This window comes from Chiloscyllium punctatum, chromosome 12 (assembly GCF_047496795.1).
Source record: "Chiloscyllium punctatum isolate Juve2018m chromosome 12, sChiPun1.3, whole genome shotgun sequence".
Taxonomy (NCBI): domain Eukaryota; kingdom Metazoa; phylum Chordata; class Chondrichthyes; order Orectolobiformes; family Hemiscylliidae; genus Chiloscyllium; species Chiloscyllium punctatum.
Window position 1 is genome coordinate 60,004,821 of NC_092750.1, and position 21,926 is coordinate 60,026,746.

The window sequence follows — 21,926 nt, forward strand, 5'->3', positions numbered from 1 at the left end:
AACTTCGTTGTTGACATGAATCACAAAGCCTCTGAAAAACGAAAGCATGGTCACGACAATGGCAGGTGGTGCTGTACCACCTCCTCAGATTCTGAACATTTATGGGTCTTGCTGAAAATTGGCAGATATTTCACTGAGGCTGAAAAAGCTGTTCCTTTGTGGCGATGCTTAATCTGTTGCAGTCATGAATGCTGGTAACGGCATTGCTGAGAGTAATGGGAAATGATATGAGCCAGTCTACTCCACACTCTGAGACTGGGATGTAACTAGAGACCATATATCAAATCATGTATGAAATGGACCTATTGCTGGCACAAATTTCTCAGCACAGCCAACATGACAAGAATTTCCTTTTGGGAGAGATGAATTTCAATAGGGAGTGCTGGATTGTCATGCGACATATGACCTCTCTGGAGGTAGGCTTGCTCACTGAGCTGGAATGTTTGTTTGCAAACATTTTGTCACCATATTAGGTAACGTCATCAGTCACACTTTCTATGTATGTGTTTAGATTTCCTCAGGTTGGTGATGTCATTTCCGGTTCTTTTCCTCCAGAGGTTAGTAGATGGGGTCCAAATCGATGTGATTGTTGATAGAGTTCCAGTTGGAGTGCCATGCTTCTCAGGATTCTCATGCGTGTCTCTGTTTGGCTTGTCCTAGGATGGATGGATGTGTTGGTTGTGTCCTTCCTCATCTGTGTGTAAGTATACTAGTGAGAGTAGGTCGTGTCTTTTTGTGGCTAGTTGATGTTCATGTATCCTCGTGGCTAGCTCTCTGCCTGTTTGTCCAATGTAGTGTTTATTACAGTTTTTGCAAGGTATTTTGTAGATGATCATTTTGCTTGTTGTCTGTATAGGGTCTTTTAAGTTCATTAGCTAGTGTTGCGTTTGTGGGCTACCAGAGGTGTTGAGTAATCTGGCAGTCATTTCCAAGATGATTTTGGTGTCGGGGAGTGTGGCTAGGGCTTGTGGGTGCGTTTTGTTTGCTTGTTTGAGTTTGTTGTTGAGAAATCGGCAGACTGTTCATTGGGTACCAATTCTTTTTTTGAATACGCTGTATTATAGATGGTTTTCCTCTGCTCTTAATAGTTCCTCTGTGCTACAGTATGCGGTGGCTCATTGAAATAATGCCCTAATGCTGCTTTGTTTGTCGGTGTCGGTTTCTGTAGATGCTGGTTTGAAGTTCCCCATTGACCGTTCTTAACAGAGGCAGTAATGCAGAGACTCAAACAAACAGCTCCGCCAAACTTTGGGTATGTTACATGGATGACACCTTTGTCATCACTAAACAAAACAAACTGCAAGAAATCTTCAACAATACCCTTACTGGCATTAAGTTCACAAAAGAAGAGGAAAACAACAACAAACTGCCATTCCTAGATGTCACAGTAGAACAAACAGTCAATGGGGAATTTCAAACCAGTGTTTATAGGAAAACAACAAATGTGGGGCAAATACTGAACTATGGAAGCAATCATCACAACACCCACAAATGAAGCTGCATTAAGACATTATTTCAATGAGCCACCACACATTGCAGCACAGAGGAACTATGAAGAGCAGAGGAAAACCGCTTGACAGCATATTCAAAAAGAATGGGTACCGAATGAACACAATCCACCAATTTCTCAACAACAAATCTGAGCAAGCAGATAGAATGCACCCAGAAGCCCGAGCCACTCTTCCTTACATCAAAGACATCATGGAAATGACTGCGAGACTACTCAGATCTCTGAGCATTATGGTAGCCCACAAACCCACCAACACACGAAAACAGCAGCTAATGTACTTAAAAGGCGCGATACAGACAACAAGCAAAATGAACGTCGTTTACAAAATACCTTGCAAAAACTGAAGCAAAAACTGAAACAAAAACTACATTGGACAAACGGGCAGAAAGCTAGCCACGAGAATACATGAACATCAACTAGCCACAAAAAGACATGACCCACTATCACGAGTATCTTTACACATAGATGATGAAGGACACAACTTTGACTGGGACAACACATCTACCTTAGGACAAGCTAAGCAGAGATACTCACAAGAAATCCGAGAAACATGGCGCTTCAAATGGAACTCTCTCAACAAACACATTGATTTGGACCCCATCTATCATTCTCTCAGGAAAAGAACTGGAAATGACATCACCAACCCAAGGAAACCTAAACACATGAATAGGAAGCGGGGCATAACATCAGTGCGTCACCAGAGGCTCACTGATGATGTTGCCTAGTATGATGTGAAATGCCTGAAAACAAACCCTCCAACTCAGTGAGCAAACTTACATCCAGAATCTTAACCTGAGCTACAAATCTTCTCAAAACTAACTAACATACAGCACTGCAAGAACCCATTGTTATGGACAGACCAAATCGCTTCAAAACAAACTTATTCCCTAAATTTTATCTTATTTAAAGGCTAATGTTAGAAGCTGCATTCCAGATATAATTCAATTTGTCAAACTACTGGGCTTTAAGCAAAGCACACTTTATTCTTACACCACAAAATACAAACAATAGAAATTGGTATAACTTTAACTCTGGAAGACTTAACAGAATAATACATTATCTTACTGCTACTCATCAGATTTTCCTGTATTGCAATGTCCCATGAACACCGTCTTGGCAAAGGCAAATTCAGCAAAATGGATTTCCCTCACTTGCTATCTCATCCAGTCCAGGAGATTGGAACTCTGAGCGAATGAATCTAGCAGCAAAGAGAGTGCTGTATCTGACAACTTCAACTCAAAAACCCAACTTCAACAACTGAAAGTAAAACTATCACCCTGGGTGCACTTAAGCCTGAATCTACCCACTCATGGTTCTTTCTTCTAACTTTAAAAAAAAATCCTAAAGCTATTTTACTGTACTTTTCATGGAGAAGACACCTCGGTACCAAATTTACAAAACCTCTCTTCAAGAGAACCTGGACAGACCAAACCCCTCTTAAAGGCACATATTGTCACACTTATTAAAGGCTGAGAATTTGAAACTAATGGATGAAGTGACACTGAGCTTTTTTTATATATTATTTGTTGCAATTGTGGATTCAGGTGGATAAAAGAGATTGCTCCAAGAGGCGAAACTAACTTTGTTGACAACTAATGAGATTTGAAAGCATGGAGGAACAATTTAAATTTATCCCAGAGTTGATGCAACAGATTGAGTGTGTGATATTTAAAAGTCAAGGAAATCTTGAGATGTAAGAGAGGCAAGCTCCAAGCCAAAGCTGAAGAATCCACAAAGCTTTCTCCGTGCCAGAGCAGAAGGTAAAAAGTAAACAGGATTTGCATAAGAAAGACCTTTTGTTAGCCTTTGCAAGAATAATTGACTTGTAGCAAAATGTCATGAAAACAAGTTGTTGAAATGCAGTCAGAAACTAGACAAATAGCTGAAGAATCAAGGGCAAATTAAGACCTTGCCCTTAATGAGGTTGGCTGTATTACTTTGGATGACTCAGAACCTGTTGTACTTAAGCTACTGTCTTAGATTTCAAATAGACATAGCTGTTCAACACAATTTTGCTGATTACAAAAAGCAACAAATGACTTAAGGTGCTAAATTTGGAACTACATTAGTCCAAGATGATGCCTTATGACCGAAAACTGTCCTCCATTTAAAAAAGAAGTGAATCTTGGTCTATTATGTGTTGTCTTTCGGTTAGCTGAAACCTGGAGCATCCTTCCAATGAAGTTACGGGATTGCTTTTCTCTAGGCACAGAGAATGACACAGTGGGAGCAGGATTGAGAGAAAGGGGATGTTAGAGAGAGAGAAGTGCATACATAGAAGCAGGTGGAATAGACAAAATAGCGTTAGACAGTAGAATTTATGGAAACTTTCAAGAATGTAAGAATGATTCACCAAGCCTCCTTGGGTGGCTCCTTCCGCACCTTGGAACCTTTACCATCTGAAAGGTGAAGGGGAGCAACTGCGTGGGAATGCCGTCACCTGCAATTTTATCTCCAAACTGCATATCATCTTGCCTTGGAAATATATCACTGTTTCTTCAATGTCACTGGGTCAAAATCCTGGAACTTGCTCCATAATCCCAACTCCACAATCTTCTTGAGGACAATTAGGGATGGACAATAAATGTTAGCTTAACCAGCGAAGCCAACGTGCCATTAGTGAAAAAAGAAAAAGAACCTGGTCGATCCGATTGCCATGTTTTGAAATAATTAATCTTAATCAGTAATAAACAGTATCATAAAGAAGCCTCAGATTGAAGATTCATCGTAATTCCGCCTTCCCCTTGACCAATTTGTTTGAAACTCATGGATGGGGCTGAAAACCCCAAGACAAAAGAGCATGATGTAACCTCACTCTTACACACCTATTCAATCTTTGTTAAGGAATGCCAATAAATACTATGAAGTTCATCGATATTAATTAATAGAATGCTATCTACTGAAGGAATAATATATGTAATTAGCAACAAAACTAACTTTTAATAGTCATCGGCGTTTCTGTATTAAGCAGTGTTACAGGACAGGGGGTCAACAAGTTGCATAATAGTATCGAGTCAGATGCAACAAGGCATTAGATCCAATTCAGCATGTCCCATGGCTCCATCTTACTTCAGATAGAGTCATTGAGTCATAGAGATGTACAGCATGGAAACAGATCCTTCGGTCCAACCCATTCATGTCGATCAGATATCCCAACCCAATCTAGTCCCACCTGCCAGCACCCGGCCCATATCCCTCCAAACCCTTCCTATTCATATACCCATGCAAATGACTTTTAAATGCTGCAGTTGTTCTCGCCTTCTACCACTTTCTCTGGTAGCTCATTTCATACATGTACCACCCTCTGCGTGAAAACGTTACCCCTTAGGTCTCTTTTATATCTTTCCCCTCTCACCCTAAACCTATGCCCTCTAGTTCTGGACTCCCCCAACCCAGGGAAAAGACTTTGTCTGTCTATCCATCCTATCCATACCTTCATGGTTTTGTAAACCTCTATAAGGTCACCCCTCAGCCTCTGATGCACCAGCTTGTTCAGCCTCTCGCTATAGCTCAAGTCCTCCAACCCTGGCAACATCCTTGCAAATCTTTTCTGAACCTTTTCAAGTTTCACAACATCTTTCCGATAGGAAGGAGACCAGACCTGCATGCAATATTCCAATTGTGGCCTAACCAACAGCCGCAACATGACCTCCCAACTCCTGTCCTCCATACTCTCACCAATAAAGGAAAGCATACCAAACGCCATCTTCACTATCCTGTCTACCTGTGACTCCACTTTCAGGAAGCTATGAACCTGCACTCCAAGGTCTCTTTGTTCAGCAACATTGCCATTACCATTAAGTGTATAAGTCCTGCTAAGGTTTGCTTTCCCAAAATGCAGCACCTCGCATTTATCCGAATTAAACTCCATCTGCCACTTCTCAGCCAATTGGCCCATCTGGTCTAGATCAAGATGAAAGAAACGTTGGAACTTTGTGAGAATTGGTAGGTAATGGGGTGGGAGCAGGTCTATTGGATCTCTTTTAAGAAAGAGATGGATGAATTCTTAATGGGAAACTCCAATAAACAGGGTTATTTGGAGTTGCTGGGAATGTGGAATTGGAAATGCAAACAGGTCAGCCCTGATCATATTAAATGGTGGTGATGGAGCCATTTTTCCTCTTGTTTTGTAGTTTGTAGACTCTGAAATGTCTGTAGTCAGTGGACATCATCACTCCTATAGTTAGAAAACATGATGCATTCTGCATCGACTTGGGTATCAAAGACTGTTAAGGTAGAGCATTATCTACTAATGACTGAAAATTTAGCTACATGACAAAAGTTGTTTTATCACTTGCAACACCTGGAATGGGTTTTGGCACATGAGTCTCCATGAACGATTGTCATACCTTGGTGCAGTGTGCACTCCATTGAGTGCTTCCTCAGGAAGCATATGCTTTTCAGGTTTAATTCAGAATGAGAGGCTTTCCTGGTAGAACTGCAGGAGGTGAAAGTCACTCAGGCTGATTTTCTGGCACTTAGTTTGGCCAAATGTTTTAATTTTAGATTTAAGAGCATGATTAAAAACAATGAACTTTCACACATCAGTGTATTGATCACAGCAGAGCGTTAAATACTCATTAAATGAAATTTTGTGGGCAAGAGTTTCTTTTAATGGATTCAACTATGGCTCAGAGGATAGCCCTCTCTAGAAACAATACTCAAGGTTCAAGTCCCAGATAAGAGCTTGAACATAGGTTTGCACTTCAGTATGTACTGAGGGAATGCTATGCTGCCAGAGTTTGAGGTAAGATATTAAACTGAGGTCCTGTCAGCTCAGTAGTAGACGCGTGGTAGTAATTTCTTTTTAAAAAGCAGGCACCTTATTCCCTGTTCTCCTGGTCAATATTTATTCCTCATTCAATGTCACCAAGTAACATGGATATATAGAATATATGAAAAAGGAGTGGGCCGTTTGGCTTTCCGAGCCCGCGACACCATTCAATGTATGATCATGACTGATGATCCAATACAGTACCCAGTTTCCTACCCTTTGATCCCTTTAGTCCTAAAACTATTATCTACATCTTTCTTGAAAGACTTAATTTCTCTGGTCTCAACAGTTTCCTGTGGCATAGACTTCCATAGGCTCACTAGTCTCGGGTGAAGAGGTTCCTCTTCATCTTTGTCCTAAAACTTAGAACATACAACATTACGGCACAGTACAGGCCCTTCGGTCCTCAACGTTGTGCCGACCTGTGGAACCAATCTGAAGCCCATCTTACCTACACTATTCCATTCTCGTCCATATGTTTCTCCAATGACCATTAAAATGCCATTAAAGTTGGCAAGTCTACTATTGTCACAGGTAGTGCATTCCATGCCCCCTGCTACTCCGAGTAAAGAAACTACCTCTGACATCTGTCCTATATCTATCACCCCTCAATTTAAAACTACATCTGCTCATGCTAGCCATTGCCATCTGAGGAAAAAGGCTCTCGCTGTCTACCCTATCTAACCCTCTGATTATCTTACACATCTCTACTAAGTCACCTCTCAACCTTCTCTCTAACGAAATCAGCCTCAAGTGTTTCCTCACAAGACCTTCCCTCTATTCCAGGCAACATACTAGTAAATCTCCTCTGAACCCGTTCCAAAGACTCCACATCCTTCCTATAATGCAGTGATCAGAACTGAATGCAACACTCCAAATGTGGCTGCACCAGAGTTTTGTACAGCTGCAGCATGATCTCATGGTTCCAAAACTCAATCCCCCTACCAATAAAAGCTAACACAGCGTATGCCGCCTTGAAAACCCTATCAACCTGGGTGGCAACTTCCAAGAATTTAAGTACCTGGACCCCGGGATCTCTCTGCACATTTGCACTACCAAGAATCTTACCATTAGCCCAGTACACGTTAAACTCCATTTGCCACCCCTTGGCCCAACTCTGCAGCTTATCTATGTCTCTCTGTAACCTACAACATCCTTCGTCACTATCTACAACTCTACCGACCTTGGTGTCATCCGTAAATTTAGTAACCTATCCTTCTATGTCCTCATCCAGATCATTTATAAAAATGACAAACGGCAGTGGACCCAAAACAGACCCTTGCGATACCCCACTCGTAATTGAACTCCAGGATGAATACTTCCCAACAACCACCACCCTCTGTCTTCTTTCAGCTAGTCAATTTCAAATCCAAATTGCTAAGTCACCCTCAATCCCATGCCTCCATATTTTCTGCAATAGCCTATCATGGGGAACCTTATCAAATGCCTTACTGAAACCGAGATACACCACATCAACTGCTTTATCCTCATTCACCTATTTGATCACCTTCTTAAAGAAGTCAATAAAGTTTGTGAGGCATGACCTATCCTTCACAAAACTGTGTTGACTATCCCTAATCAACTTATTCCTTTCTGGATAATTATAAATCCTATCTCTTATAACCCTTTCCAACACTTTACCCACAACTGAATTAAGGCTCACAGGTCTATAATTCCCAGGGTTGTCTCTACTCCCCTTCTTGAACAAGGAAACAATGTTTGTTATCCTCCAATCTTCTGGCACTATTCCTGTAGACAATGATGGCATAAAGATCAAAGTCAAAGACTCTGCAATCTCCTCCCTGGCTTCCCAGGGAATCCTAGGATAAATCCCATCCAGCCCAAGGGACTTATCTATTTTCACACTTTCCAGAATTGCTGACAGTTCCTCCTTATGCACTTCAATCCCATCTAGTGTAGTAGCCTGAATCTCAGAATTCTCCTTGACAATATTGTCTTTTTCTCGTGTGAATACTGACAAAAAGTGTTCATTTAGCATTTCCCCTATCTCCTTTGACTCCACACACAACTTCCCACTACTGTCCTGGATTGGCCCTAACCTAACTCTTGTCATTCTTCTATTCCTGATATATTCCTAAAGAAAGCTTTAGGATTTTCCTTGATCCTATCCGCCAATGACTTCTCATGTCCCCTCCTGGCTCTTCTTAGCTCTCTCTTTAGGTCTTTCCTGGCTAACTTGTAACTCTCAAGCATCCTAACTGAGCCATTACATCTCATCCTAACATAAGCATTCTTCTTTGTCTTGACAAGAGTTTCACCTTCCTTATTAAATCACGGCTCCCGTGCTCGACAACTTCCTCCCTGCCTAACCAGTACATATTTATCAAGGACCCGCAGTAGCTGGTCCTTGCATAAGCTCCACATTTCAACTGTGCCCATCCCCTGCAGTTTCCTTTCCCATCCTATGCATTCTAAATCTTGCCTAATCATATGGTAATTGCCTTTCCCCAGCTATAACTCTTGCCCTGCAATATATACCTTTCCATCACTAAAATGAACATAACTGAATTGTGGTCACTATCGCCAAAGTGCTCACCTACCTCCAAACACCTGGCCAGGAGTCATTCCCCAGTACCAAATCTAATATGGCCTCACCCCTTGTTGACCTGTGTATATACTGTGTCAGGAAACCCTGCTGCAACACAGTGGACAAAAACTGACCAATCTAAAGTGCTTAAATGATAGTATTCCGAGTCAATATTTGGAAAGTCGAAGATCTCCCATAACTACTCTATCACACTCGCTCCTATCAATGATCATTTTTGCTATCCTATCCTCTCAATGTTGATGCTGACATTTGCCATAATCTGATTTGTTGTGTATCATTAATACAAGTGTCTAATCAAAGTAGCCGCCTCACTTCAGTCACTAAGCCAGTCCAGGTCTCATGCTCTCCAAATAGTTGCCAACTGGTTTGGACTCGATCCAACACCCTCCCAACTTCCTGTGGACCTAACCTTGTGGGCCCATACTGATCTTTCCAACCCATCAAAACTTCGATCTACCTGGAGCTGTCAGCCATTTATTCGCCAGCCTCTCTCTCTCTCTCTCTCTCTCTCTCTCTCTCTCTCTCTCTCTCTCTCTCTCTCTCTCTCTCTCTCTCTCTCTCCTGGAGCCTGTACTGCCTCATTCACTCTGTCACCGTAACCCCCTCATCCACCAGCCACCCAAACCACCTACCCATCTCGAACTTGCCTTGTCACAGTTGTCAAAGTGGCTTTCAGATATTTTAAAGCATGGAATGTCATAACTAGACTCAGAATATCTCTCATGTAGTAAGTTGGAGACGAACATACCCGAAAGGATGTAAAGGTTGGGATCGTTCAGAAGTCCTGAGGAGCTGACACGTAATAGTTGTTGGAACTTCCATTGAGTGATTTCATAGTGTATGGGACTTCAGATTATCAAGGACCCACAGTAGCTAGAACTTCAGCTGTGGGTTAAAATTGGAAATCGGGGGTTTGGCCTGACTACCCATTCAGATCAGCAGAAAAAAGTTACATGATTCAAACTAGCTTTAACTTCCAATAAACTATAAAACTATCTCTTCCCCACCCCTGAATCCTGCACGCTGACACCCACACTCTGGAACAGATCCAACATGACAAACTCTTTTCCCCCCCCCCCAACTTCACTGTTCCTGACCAACCTAATTCCACCCTTGAGACACTCCTCCAACTCTTGGTGATCCATTACCACCCTGTCCAGTCCATCTCAACTCATCCCACTCAAAGTTTGGGAGAAGATTTGTAGCTCGGGTGCTCGTTGTTGTGGTTCTGTTCACCGAGCTGGGAATTTGTGTTGCAGATGTTTTGTTCCCTGTCTAGATGACATCCTCAGTGCTTGGGAGCCTCCTGTGAAGCGCTTCTGTGATCTTTCCTCCGGCATTTATTGTGGTTTGCATCTGCCGCTTCCGGTTGTCAGTTCCAGCTGTCCGCTGCAGTCGCCAGTATATTGGGTCCAGGTCGATGTGCTTATTGATTGAATCTGTGAATGAGTGCCATCCCTCTAGGAATTCCCTGGCTGTTCTCTGTTTGGCTTGTCCTAAATAATAGTGTTGTCCCAGTGGAACTCATGTTGCTTGTCATCTGCGTGTGTGGCTACTAAGGATAGCTGGTCGTGTCGTTTCGTGGTTAGTTGGTGTTCATGGACATGGATCGTTAGCTGTCTTCCTGTTTGTCCTATGTAGATATTTGTGCAGTCCTCGCATGGGATTTTGTACACTACGTTGGTTTTGCTCATGCTGGGTGTCGGGTCCTTTGTTCTGGTGAATTGTTGTCTGAGAGTGGCTGTTGGTTTGTGTGCTGTTATGAGTCCTGGTGGTTGTAGTAGTCTGGCTGTCATGTGTCAGATACAGACCACCAGTCAACAACCCACAAGTGAGAGACACAACCAGACAGAAAGGATTCGGGAAGATCCAGGTAATGATTATAGACGCACACAACATACTAACAAATACAGACAAGAACTTGCGTGCCAAAAATCATGAATTTCAAAAACCACCATCAAGAATGGACCTGGACCATAGAACAGGCCGTCGCCATAGGACAGAACAGGACCGCACACCACAAAAACAGGCACTAAAAGAAAAAAAATGGCCAAACTAACACACAACAGAGAAGACACCACAACACATACCTGGGTTAGAAACCTCTCCCACAGACAGCTCACAGACATGGAAGGAACAATACTGGCCAAGGGACTCAACTATAACCACAGGGACGCCAAGACAGCAGACTTCCTAGCAGCACTAGAATGCACACTCAGAAACAATGGACTGACAGAAGAGACACAACAAACAATGAGACAAAGTATCATACCCCTGATAACAAAGAAAAGATAAACACACAACCTCAATACCAAGGAGAGGGAAGCACGAAAAGCACTAAGAAATGATAAGAACATAATCATACTACCAGCAGACAAAGGCAGAATGATGGTCATCCTGGACAAAGCTGAGTACATCCAGAAAGCGCAACAACTACTTGCAGATGCCAACACCTACTAAAAGAGAGAGTTTGACCCCACCCCACAGCTCACCAATAGGATAAACACACTGAGGAACCTGTGAAAAAAACGGACAGATAACCAGGTCTGACCTACAGAGAATGAAACCTGAAAGCAACACCACCCCCAGATTCTATGGACTACCCAAAGTGCACAAACCAGACATCCCACTCAGACCCATTGTATCGCTACCAAGGACACCATCACACAAACTGGCTAAAGAACTACAGCAGAAACTGAAACACCTGATCAGCGGATCTAGACACTCTATATAGTCAACACAGGAATTCTTGGACATCATCAGAAATATACACACAGACAAGGAAGAAACTAAGGTCTCATTCGATGTAACGGCACTGTTCACCTCTATCGACAAAACCCTAGCCAGAGAAACAATAGCCAACCTGCTGGACATACAGAACAAGCAACAAGACGGGGAACCTATCAACAAAGACGGATTACTCAAACTACTGGACCTGTGCCCCTCAACACACTTCACATTCAACAACCAAATATATGAACAAATCAATGGCATTCCCATGGGCTCACGCATCTCTGGACCCATAGCAGAAGCTGTAATGCAAAAATTAGAACAAACAGTCTTACTGCAAATTCAACCCAAACTCAGGGTCAGATATGTAGATGATACCTTTGTAATCACTAAAAACACAAATAGAAAACACACACTGGATCATCCATGCCACACTCTCAGGAATCAGATTCGCTAGAGAGGAAGAAAAGGACAATCAACACTCATTCCTAGGTGTAATGGTGCAGAGAACACTGAATGGAGAATTCACCACAAAGGTATACAGGAAAGCCACACACACAGACCAAGTCCTGAACCTCGAAAGCAACACCCCAACACACACAAAAGAAGTTGCATCAAGACACTGTTCAAAAGGGCCACAACACACTGCAGTACACCAGAACTGCAAAAAGAGGAAGAAGAACACCTATACAATGTATTCGCCAAAAATGGATATCCCCGCAATTTCATCAACAGATGCCTAAGGGAAAGACAACGAAATGAGGACATGCCACAATCCAAAGGACTTAGCCACGTTACCATACATCAAGAACATTTCTGAACTGACAGCCAGACTACGACAACCACCAGGACTCCTAACAGCACACAAACCATCAGTCACTCTCCGACAACAACTCACCAGGATAAAGGTCCCGACACCCAGCATGAGCAAAACCAACGTCGTGTACAAAATCCCATGCACAAAGCACTACATAGGACAAACAGGAAGACAGCTAATGATCCGTATCCGTGAACACCAACTAGCCATGAAACGACATGACCAGCTATCCTTAGTAGTCACACACAACAAGCAATATGAGTTTGACTGGGACAACACTCCTATTATAGGACAAGCCAAACAGAGAACAGCCAGGGAATTCCTAGAGGCAAGGCACTCATCCACAGATTCAATCAACAAACACATCGACCTGGACCCAATATACCGGCCACTGCAGTGGACAGCTGGAACTGACAACTGGAAGCGGCAGAGACAAACCACTATAAATGCCAGAGGAAACATCACAGAAGCACTTCACAGGAGACTCCCAAGCACTGAGGATGTCACCTCGACAGGGGACGAAACATCTGCAACACACATTCCCAGCTTGGCGAACAGAACGGCATCAACATCCTATCCCAACCTGCCCATCACTCTTCTTTCCCCCCCCCAATCAAACCCAACCCTGGGCCCGATTCCAAAACCTCCCACCCATTGAAGTCAACTTCAACCCTCTGACTGAGCTATGGTTCCATGGAAACATAGATAATAGGAACAGGAACAGGAAAAGTTCATTTGGCCCTTCAAAGCTGCTCCGCCATTTAGTGTGGTCATGGCTGAATCTCTGAATTAAGACCTTGTTCCCATTTTTTTTCTCCATAACCTTTGATCCCTTTAGCCCTAAGATCTATATGTAACTCCTTGTTGAAAATATTCAATGTATTGGCCTCAACCGCTTTCTGTGGCAGAGAATTCCACAAGCTTATCATTCTTGGGGTGAAGATGTCTACTCCAGACATGTTTCTCCAACTTCTCTGATCCAACTGACTGTAATCACTCGCCAGGTGCCTGCTATCATGCCTGGCACCCAACTCTCTCATTCTTCTACCACTCTACACTATGTCATCACTCCCCTCCTCCCACCATCCTGACTCCCTACCTCCTCACTTAGGGACTGAAGTGAGTCTGCTGCTTTGATTAAATACCTGGATTAATTACGCACAACAAATCAGATTGTGGCAAACTTGAGCATCAACCTTGGAACAAGACCTAGCCACAGGCTTCTCTCAGTAGTTTGTCAATGTGGCTTTATGGCCTATTAATCTTAGCGCATGGCAGCTCCTGCTTTAAAAAAAAGTCTGTGGCCTCGGTGTTGATCCATTCTGCTGCAGGTAGTCTGGATTCTTGGCTGGGCTAGTCTGTTTTAGCTGGGGAAGCTCCTAGGTCTGGAAATCCCTCTAAAGGTAATTGAGCACTTTGTTTTGCTTGCTCTGGATTTCTGACCTTAACGGCCTAGATTTTCTGATCCATTATCCTAAGTGCAGGATTATGACACCTGTAAGTCAAACTACTGTGATTCTATCGTATTATGAAAATGAGAATTGTCTGTTGCCTCCACAGAACAGCAGCCTCAATCTCCAAAATAGTCAAATTCCAAACACTGATTGCAGATCTGGAAAACAACAAGTGTGTATCTGAATTGAAGGACTGATTGTTTTTACAATGTCTGCTTGTGATTGAATGTTTTGTTTGGGTAAATTTGTATTCCTGTCTCTGTGTCTTTTTTTTTTGAACTCTGAAATAGATGTATAGTTTTTTTTTTGAGTGGAGCAATGTGTTGAGAGATGCAAGCTAGCTGTAAGTACATAGAGTTTGAATAATCATCATGAGAATTGTCAGATGATGAATCCTTTGTGTTTCCACTGGTTTTCTCTGTGTGATAGATCTGATAAGGAAAAGGCACTTGCAATCCTGACAAATCTTTGTTACCTTGTTGTATAATGGATGTAAATAAAATATTGATCCTCTTTGAGCAATTTGTGATATTTGAAGAGTTATCAACAGAAATTCCTTAATTATCAGGATTAGGGAAATAAAGTGCACATGAGTAGAAGAGGGAATGGGGAAAATCTGTTAGAGCTAAATTGGAAATTTGTTTTTCATATTTTCTGGTTAACTTTGACGCTTTCTTTATAAAAGCAAATTATCTTCATTTTGGAAGTATATTTCACAGGACTGATTGCATTTTGATATGAGTCCCAGTAGACTATAGACAGTTCATAGTAATGTAGAAGTGCACAACGACATATGGGTGGCATGGTGGCTCAGTGGTTAGCACTGCTGCCTCATAGCGCCAGGGACCCGGGTTTGATTCCTGCCTTGGGTGATTGCTTGTGTGGAGTTTGCACGTTCTCCCCGTGTCTGCGTGGGTTTTTTCCGGGTGTTCCAGTTTCTTCCCACAATCCAAAGATGTGCAGGTCAGGTGGATGTGCCATGCTAAATTGCCCATAGTATGAGCTGCATTGGTCAGAGGGAAATGGATTGTTATTCGGAGGGTTGGTATGGACTTGTTGGGCCGGGGGAAGGGGGGCTGTTTACACACTGTAAGGAATCTTAAAAAAAACATTATTCAATAAATATGTATAGGAATCTTTGCAATGATATGTGAATCTAAGTGTCCTCCTAACAGCTGCAAGGTTGTCTACGAGACCGACTCTATCCCTTGCCTGTCATGTAGAACTGAGATCTACAGTTTGTTGGTGGTTGATGCTGTTGTTTTAGTCAAAGGTAAACCCTTTGGCATTGCAACTGCTTTTTTCATATTTCCTGGTGTACACAGAAGCTTTATTCCATCAGGTCTGAATGGGCACCAACAATGAAATACTTTCAGAAACTAGATGACATGCAAAAACATGATCTGGAATTCAAAGCAACTTTGTACTTTTATACAGTGAGTAATTTCCCTCATGTTAGACTGCAAAGGTGAAAACAGGTTAGAATTAAATGCCAAGGTTCCTTTGAAAGACTGAGGGCATGCCCTGCACACGCACCTGCGTGTGCACACTCACTCACTCACTCACTCACTCACACACTCACACACTCACACACTCTCTCTCTCTCTCTCTCTCTCTCTCTTGCGCGCTCTCTCTCTTCAGGGTAGATGATGGTCAACAAGTACTCTCTTTCCCCCCCCCCCCCTCGATTCACATGAACACAATCTCCCACACACTTAGTTTTTTAGGCCCTTTGTGGACAAGAACCAATTTGATATGATTTTCTATAATATTGGATAGATATCTGAAAAACCATACAGGTCCTCATTCCTCTTAGATACATGACTTGATGTAGTTTGAAGTATCAGCCACTATGACAGAAAACTCCCATTCGACACCTTGGATTACAGAACCAAGTGACCTTAAGAGCAAAAAGATGGATAGTTACTGGAGTCCATTGACATGTAAAGACAATAATTCAATTGGTTATGTTATAAACCATGAAAACTAAGCCATTTGAGGTTGGAATACTTCCTGTACATCAATGGCAGTCATTGGTAATAATTGAGTTGAGGGTAATTCTGTGTTGATATATGATCAGTGAAATCATTCAATGTTACCTTGGTGGTAGTCAGGTGAATATTATGAGTGAATGAATGCATCTGACATAGAATTCAGAATATACGGTGCTCAGAATCTAAACTTTCAGAAGGTATGATGTTTTATTGATATGGGCAATCTAAGTAAATAATAATTAATTGCTTAAAAATAGCTGTCTCACTGTGTACACAGAAAATAACAGTGCAGATGCAGGGAGAGAAAAGATGGACTTTTAGGTGAAAATATCACACAATTCTGTAACACTCAAGCCATATAGTGGGCTTGGAGCATGAAGAGGATACAATAATAGACTTTTTCTTCCTTTATAAAAGCATCTTTTAATCTTTTTGACTGCCTGTTTTCAATTTGTGTTTTTTGGTTTTATGTGAAATGAGTCAACATCAGTTTAGTTTTCTTATAAGACTTGTCATTGGAAATAGATTATTTCTGTCCAATTATAAAACATCTTTCCCATTGTAATGCAGCAAATCCAGGATTGGGGCAAAGCAAAATTTTCTTTTATTAAGTGGCCAATTTGCTAATAGAAATTCAAAGCCCAAATTTATTCATTATTTTAGTTAGAATTAGAATTGAACTCACTCGATCTCAATTGTCATTGCCTCCTTTGTTCCAACACTCTGTCCTTTTCTGTGGATTCCATCCATGTTGTCTTGCTCGGTTATACTGTGCAATGCAGAGACCAGAGGAACAAACACAAGATATCTGCCCTTTGCCCTTTCAGAAATACATGGCCCTCAATGCAGTGAGATAAAACTAAACGCTAATGAAGGTGGAAATCTGAAATTAGGCAAAAAAAAAGAGTTGCAATCAATTAGCAAGGTGGGCAGCATCAGTAGACCGAGAAACAGAGTTAACTGCAATCTCTTTTTTTTGTTGATTTAGGTAAATTTATGGTACTTAAAAGGCCGACACCTTAATTCCTGATTTCTACCCTTATTTCTATTTCTGGCAGTTTTCACTGCCAAAGTAAGGGTCCAAACATGTAACCTGTATGTAAGCATACCATCCTTGTTGGCTCCAGTTCAGGGTTGGTCAGTTCAAATCCCATGCAAGTTTTAGTGGAATTGAGCCACTTCTGTAAATAGACTCCGTTTCAAAGAAGAAGAAGAACAAAGAAAATTCACAGCCCAGGAACAGGCCCTTTGGCCCTCCAAGCCTGAGCCGATCCAAATGTACTCTCTGAAGCTGTTGGTCAATTCCTAAGCATTTATATCCCTCTGCTCCCCACCTACTCATGCATCAGTCCAGATGCATCTTAAATGAATCTACCATGCCTGCCTCTACCACCTCTGTTGGCAACGTATTCCAAACGCCCACCACCCTCTGTGTGAAGTACTTGCCGTGTGTATCCCCCTTAAACTTTCCACCTCTCACCTTGAAAGCATGACATCTCGTAACTGAATTCTTCACCCTGGGGGAGAAAAGCTCCTCTCTATCCACCCTGTCTATACCCTTCATGATTTTGTAAACCTCAATCAGGCGCTCCCCCCCCCCCCACCCCCCATCTCCTTTTCTCGAATGAAAATGAACCTAACCTACTCAACCTCTCTTCAGAGCTAGCACCTTCCATACCAGGCAACGTCTTGTAAACCTTCTCTGCACCCTCCAAAGCGTCCACATCCTTTTGGTAATGTGACGATTAGAACTGTAAACAGTTTTCTAAATGCGGCCGAACCAGTGTCTTTCTGGGCATGAATGTTGAGGATAAAGCACTTAGTCTCAACATTGAGTAAACTTCAATCAAGTATTTATCAATGAGAGTTTTCTTTTAAAGTACATTTGAATGATAATTCTATTAGATTGTTGCTTTTTAAAAATATTCATTTCAAAGACATGCTGGAGGCCTCAGGTGCATGGAAGCAAGTGTGAAGTTACAAGTGGGCATGGAGGTCACATGCATGAGGGGGAGTTGACCTGTGGTTGCTTGGTGAAGGATGAATGTTTCAGGACCTGACATTCAGCATTATAATCGGGTTGATGCCCCCATAAATTGAGGTGGGCTTTCAGGTCTGCCAATGTCCGTATGTTCCAATATCCATTACCATCTTAGATCTGCTTCTGGAGGCAATGGACTTCCTGGACTCCATGACATTCAGAACCAAAATATCTTGCATGTCAATTGATATGGATTTGCAAGTCGGGATGTTTGCCATCTCCAAGTCTTCCATGAAAATTCAGCTCCAACCTTTTGTTGGAGCATCTTAACCCAATAGCAGTTAGTTCAGTTGACTTTTTTTCATGTGTAATTCCTTAAGTAATGGACCATTTTCAAGAAGCATAGGACAGCACAGACTCTGACTGTCTGAGGCCACCTCAGACAGTATGATAACTATAGTTGCTCTTTGTGCTCAAATTAGATACATAAGCATTATTTCACCTTACAATTGTTAATGTTAGAAAAGCAACTAGTTCCCATAGCAACAATAACACCAGTAGATCCAAGTGGATATCCAATTCTCAGCTATAAGAAATAATACTAGTTCTGCTTTGGCTTTTGCCAGGGCTATTTATTACCATTGTCTCTTATGTTCATCCTTTCAAATAACTTCTGACATAGATGAACCTCTACCAATTATAATCCAGCAGTCAATCTACAACAATGTTTATTTCCAAACAGCATTTCTTGTATATCATTTAAACTGTGCTGCATATCTGTGTAGCTGCAAATATCTGTGTCATAATTCACACATTTTAGATTATAACTTTTAAATTTAGGCATAAGGGGGTGCAACTGGCATTAACAGCTCTGATTATAAATAGAAAACAATCCAGCCTGGCTTTATTACATTTAAATGCAGCCTGGTTCTTGTCCTCAAATTCAGTGTAGATCTCTAAGCTCACAGTGAAGCCAAGCAGTCTGGAGAAATACTTGTGTCTCTTTTAGTAATGAACATTAATTATCTTGATTACAGAATCCAAGTGTTCTTTTTGAAAGTAAAAAGGCACTTTGCTTGATTTATTTGCTGACAGAGCAATACACAGTTCAACTTTGGAACAGAGAGGATTTTTGATTGAGTGAGCTCAAGAAGGAGGTGACTGTTGGATGTGTATTTCAAGCAGAGAAAATGCTCCTTTTTATGGTTGAAATGTAGGTTGGGCTTTATTTTAGCTTGCATTTTGGAAAACAACGCAGCTGAGGAATTTGCTTTTCCTGAGGCTGATGTAAGAAATGTATAGTGGTCCTCAGTATAGTGTGGCACAGAGAAGCATACAGAGAGATGGCTTGGGAAGGCAATTGAATATCTGCTGGCGACCTGAACAAGGAGCTGTGAAATTGTGAAGTACTTAAAATAAAAAAGTGGAGGGTCATGTAGCCAAAAGATAATGTAAGGATGACACAATTGTAAGACACAGAATTTATAGCAAAAAGTTTACAGTGGGATGTAACTGAAATTATATATTGAAAAATGTCTTGATTGTTTGTTGAGTCTCTCATCTGTTTGAATATCATGGTATTCTTCACAACCACCTTGTGAAGGAGCGGCGCTCAGAAAGCTCGTGCTTTCAATTCAACCTGTTGGACTATAACCTGGTGTTGTGCGATTTTTAACTTTGCACTCCTAGCTTGCACATCCCTGGATGCTATATGGACAATTTAGCATGGATAATCCACTTAACCTGCACATCTTTGGCCTGGGAGGATACCTGTGAGAAGGAACACAGTGTCCACATGAACCTTGGGGGCCGAGGGAGGGAAAGGTGTGTTAGATTGAAGTGTGCGGCAGGGATACAAAGGCATGAGAGAGAGCCATGAAAATGGTTTCAGGGATGAGGCATGCCAGTCATGTGGGTGGATTGGTGAGGTTGGAACAATTCTTTTTGGAAAAGAAAGGTTCGAGAGAGCATTTAGTAGATATTCAAAATCATGAGGAGTCTGGACAAGGTAGATGGGGAAAAATTGTTCCAATTGATGAAAGGATGGAGAAAAAGAGGGCACAGATTTAAGGCAATCAGCAAAACAATGGCCACACTAAGAAATCCTTTTCACGCAGTGAGTGGTTGGGATCTGGAGTGCACTGCCGGAGATTGTGATGGGTCTGCGTCAATCAACGCATGTTAATGGGAATTGGATTACTTTCTGTAAAGGAAGTATGTGCAGGGTTACAGGGAGAAGAGTGTGATGTGGTAGTAGGTGTATTGCTGCTTTGGAAAGCCCTCACTGACTTAATGGCCTGAACGGCTTCCCCTGAGATGTCACCATTCAGTGTATCTGAGGTCAAGGGGAAACTCACCAACAGTAGACAGAAATCACGACTGTTATCTTCTCCTTTGACTTCATGAAAGTTTGATATTACTATTGTCACACTTGGTAGTTTAAAGGCAAGATGTTACCATTTAGCTCTCTGTGGGAGTATTTGTTGCACCTGTCTGTATTTATACCAACAAAGTGTGTAGCAGAGACAGCCCTGACTGCTCTGTTTTTGCATGCACTAGAGGATAAGTTAGTGGTGGCAAATTATCACTGTCAAGAATGGACTGCAACTATCAGGGTTGTATTTAATTGCACACAATGCTTTGGATGGATCCTCAGAGGTAAAGTGCTAGGTACACGATTGGAAAATATAGCGTTTGGGGGTGTGGCTGTACTCCATTGAATGTAAATCATGTTGGGACATCGAAAGGCCATGAGCAATGCAATCAATGTGCAAGTTTTGTTTTAGTGCCGTCATTTGTGACTGATGGTAGTGTTCTATCCTGAAGTTGTGAAGGAAATTTTATGGGCAAAGTGTATTGGAGTGGGATTTATTAGGATCTTCCAAAAATGCTGTAGGGATGCAGAGAGATGAATTATCTCAGTCTGCATCCACGGAATGTAGAACTACTTCAAACCTGTCTCTACAGTGTCGTGCTCATCATTATCAAACATATGTACACTTTTGTTCCTGGTGTTGGAACGAATGTGAAGGGAACATTCAAATGAATGAATGATTTGTTCATTGTCACATGTATCTGGGGAGATACAGTGAGAAGTGTTTGGTTTCACAAGCCAAGAAGAATAAAAGGAAATACTTAAGTAGGATTAGTCTTCTTCAGTCAGGGACCCATACACAGTCCCTGTGCTAGGTCTACCACAGCCAGGAGACCATGCTCCAGCATCGCTGCAGCTAATGCCCAGCTACTGTCCCAGGAGTCTGCCCATGGGGCTTACAAAGTCAGGAATCCCTGCTGACACCACTCCTTCCTCGGGAAGATGAAGGGTAGATTGGATTAGATTTCCTACAGTGTGGAAACAGGCCCTTTGGCCCGACAAATCCACACTGACCTTCCGAAGAGTAACCCACCCAGACCCATTTTGCTCTGACTAAAGCACCTAACACTATGGGCAATTTAGCATGGCCAAATCACCTCACCTGCACATCTTTGGACTGTGGGGGGAAACCAGAGCACCCAGAGGAAACCCACTCAGACACTGGGAGAATGTGCAAACTCCACACAGACAGTTACCCAAGGCAGGAATCGAACCTGGGTCCCTGGCGCTGTGAGGCAGCAGTGCTAACCACTGAGCCACCGTGCTGACCCAGGTGAAGAAACAGGAAAGAAAAAGAAAGAGAGAGAGGAAAGAATGCCCCAGCCTGGAGTGGACAGGCTCGGCCTGGAAATTTACCTGCTTCTCACTCGCCGGGAGACTCCAGGCTGCGATGGAGCCATGTTCTGCTCGTCTTGGTGTTGTTGCCACTGCCAGCGGAGACCACCTCCTTCACCCACCACTCTCCAGGCTTTAAAGGAAAGACAAAATGAAAAGAAAGCAGACATGTGCGGATGAGCCAGGGGCTGAGCCTTGCTACTTTGCCACCATCTTGAATAAATGTATCAGGCGAGAGTGAAGTCAGTTTTAAATTGAGGAACACAGTAGTGTCACTGAATCTCTCTTCTCTGTCAAAACAGACACTTGAGTCATCAAAGTAGTTGAGTGCTATTTTTCATTGTGACAGTTACTGAGTTTCATACTAAATCATCCCTCCAGATTCTGT

At 42.2% G+C, this 21,926-nt stretch overlaps 1 protein-coding gene across 4 annotated transcripts in view; it reads left to right on the forward strand.

The window, feature by feature from the left end:
* Positions 1 to 21,926, forward strand: part of LOC140483870 (metabotropic glutamate receptor 7-like) — a 751,467-nt gene that overhangs the window by 320,080 nt on the left and 409,461 nt on the right. The gene's annotated exons all lie outside the window — the stretch shown is intronic.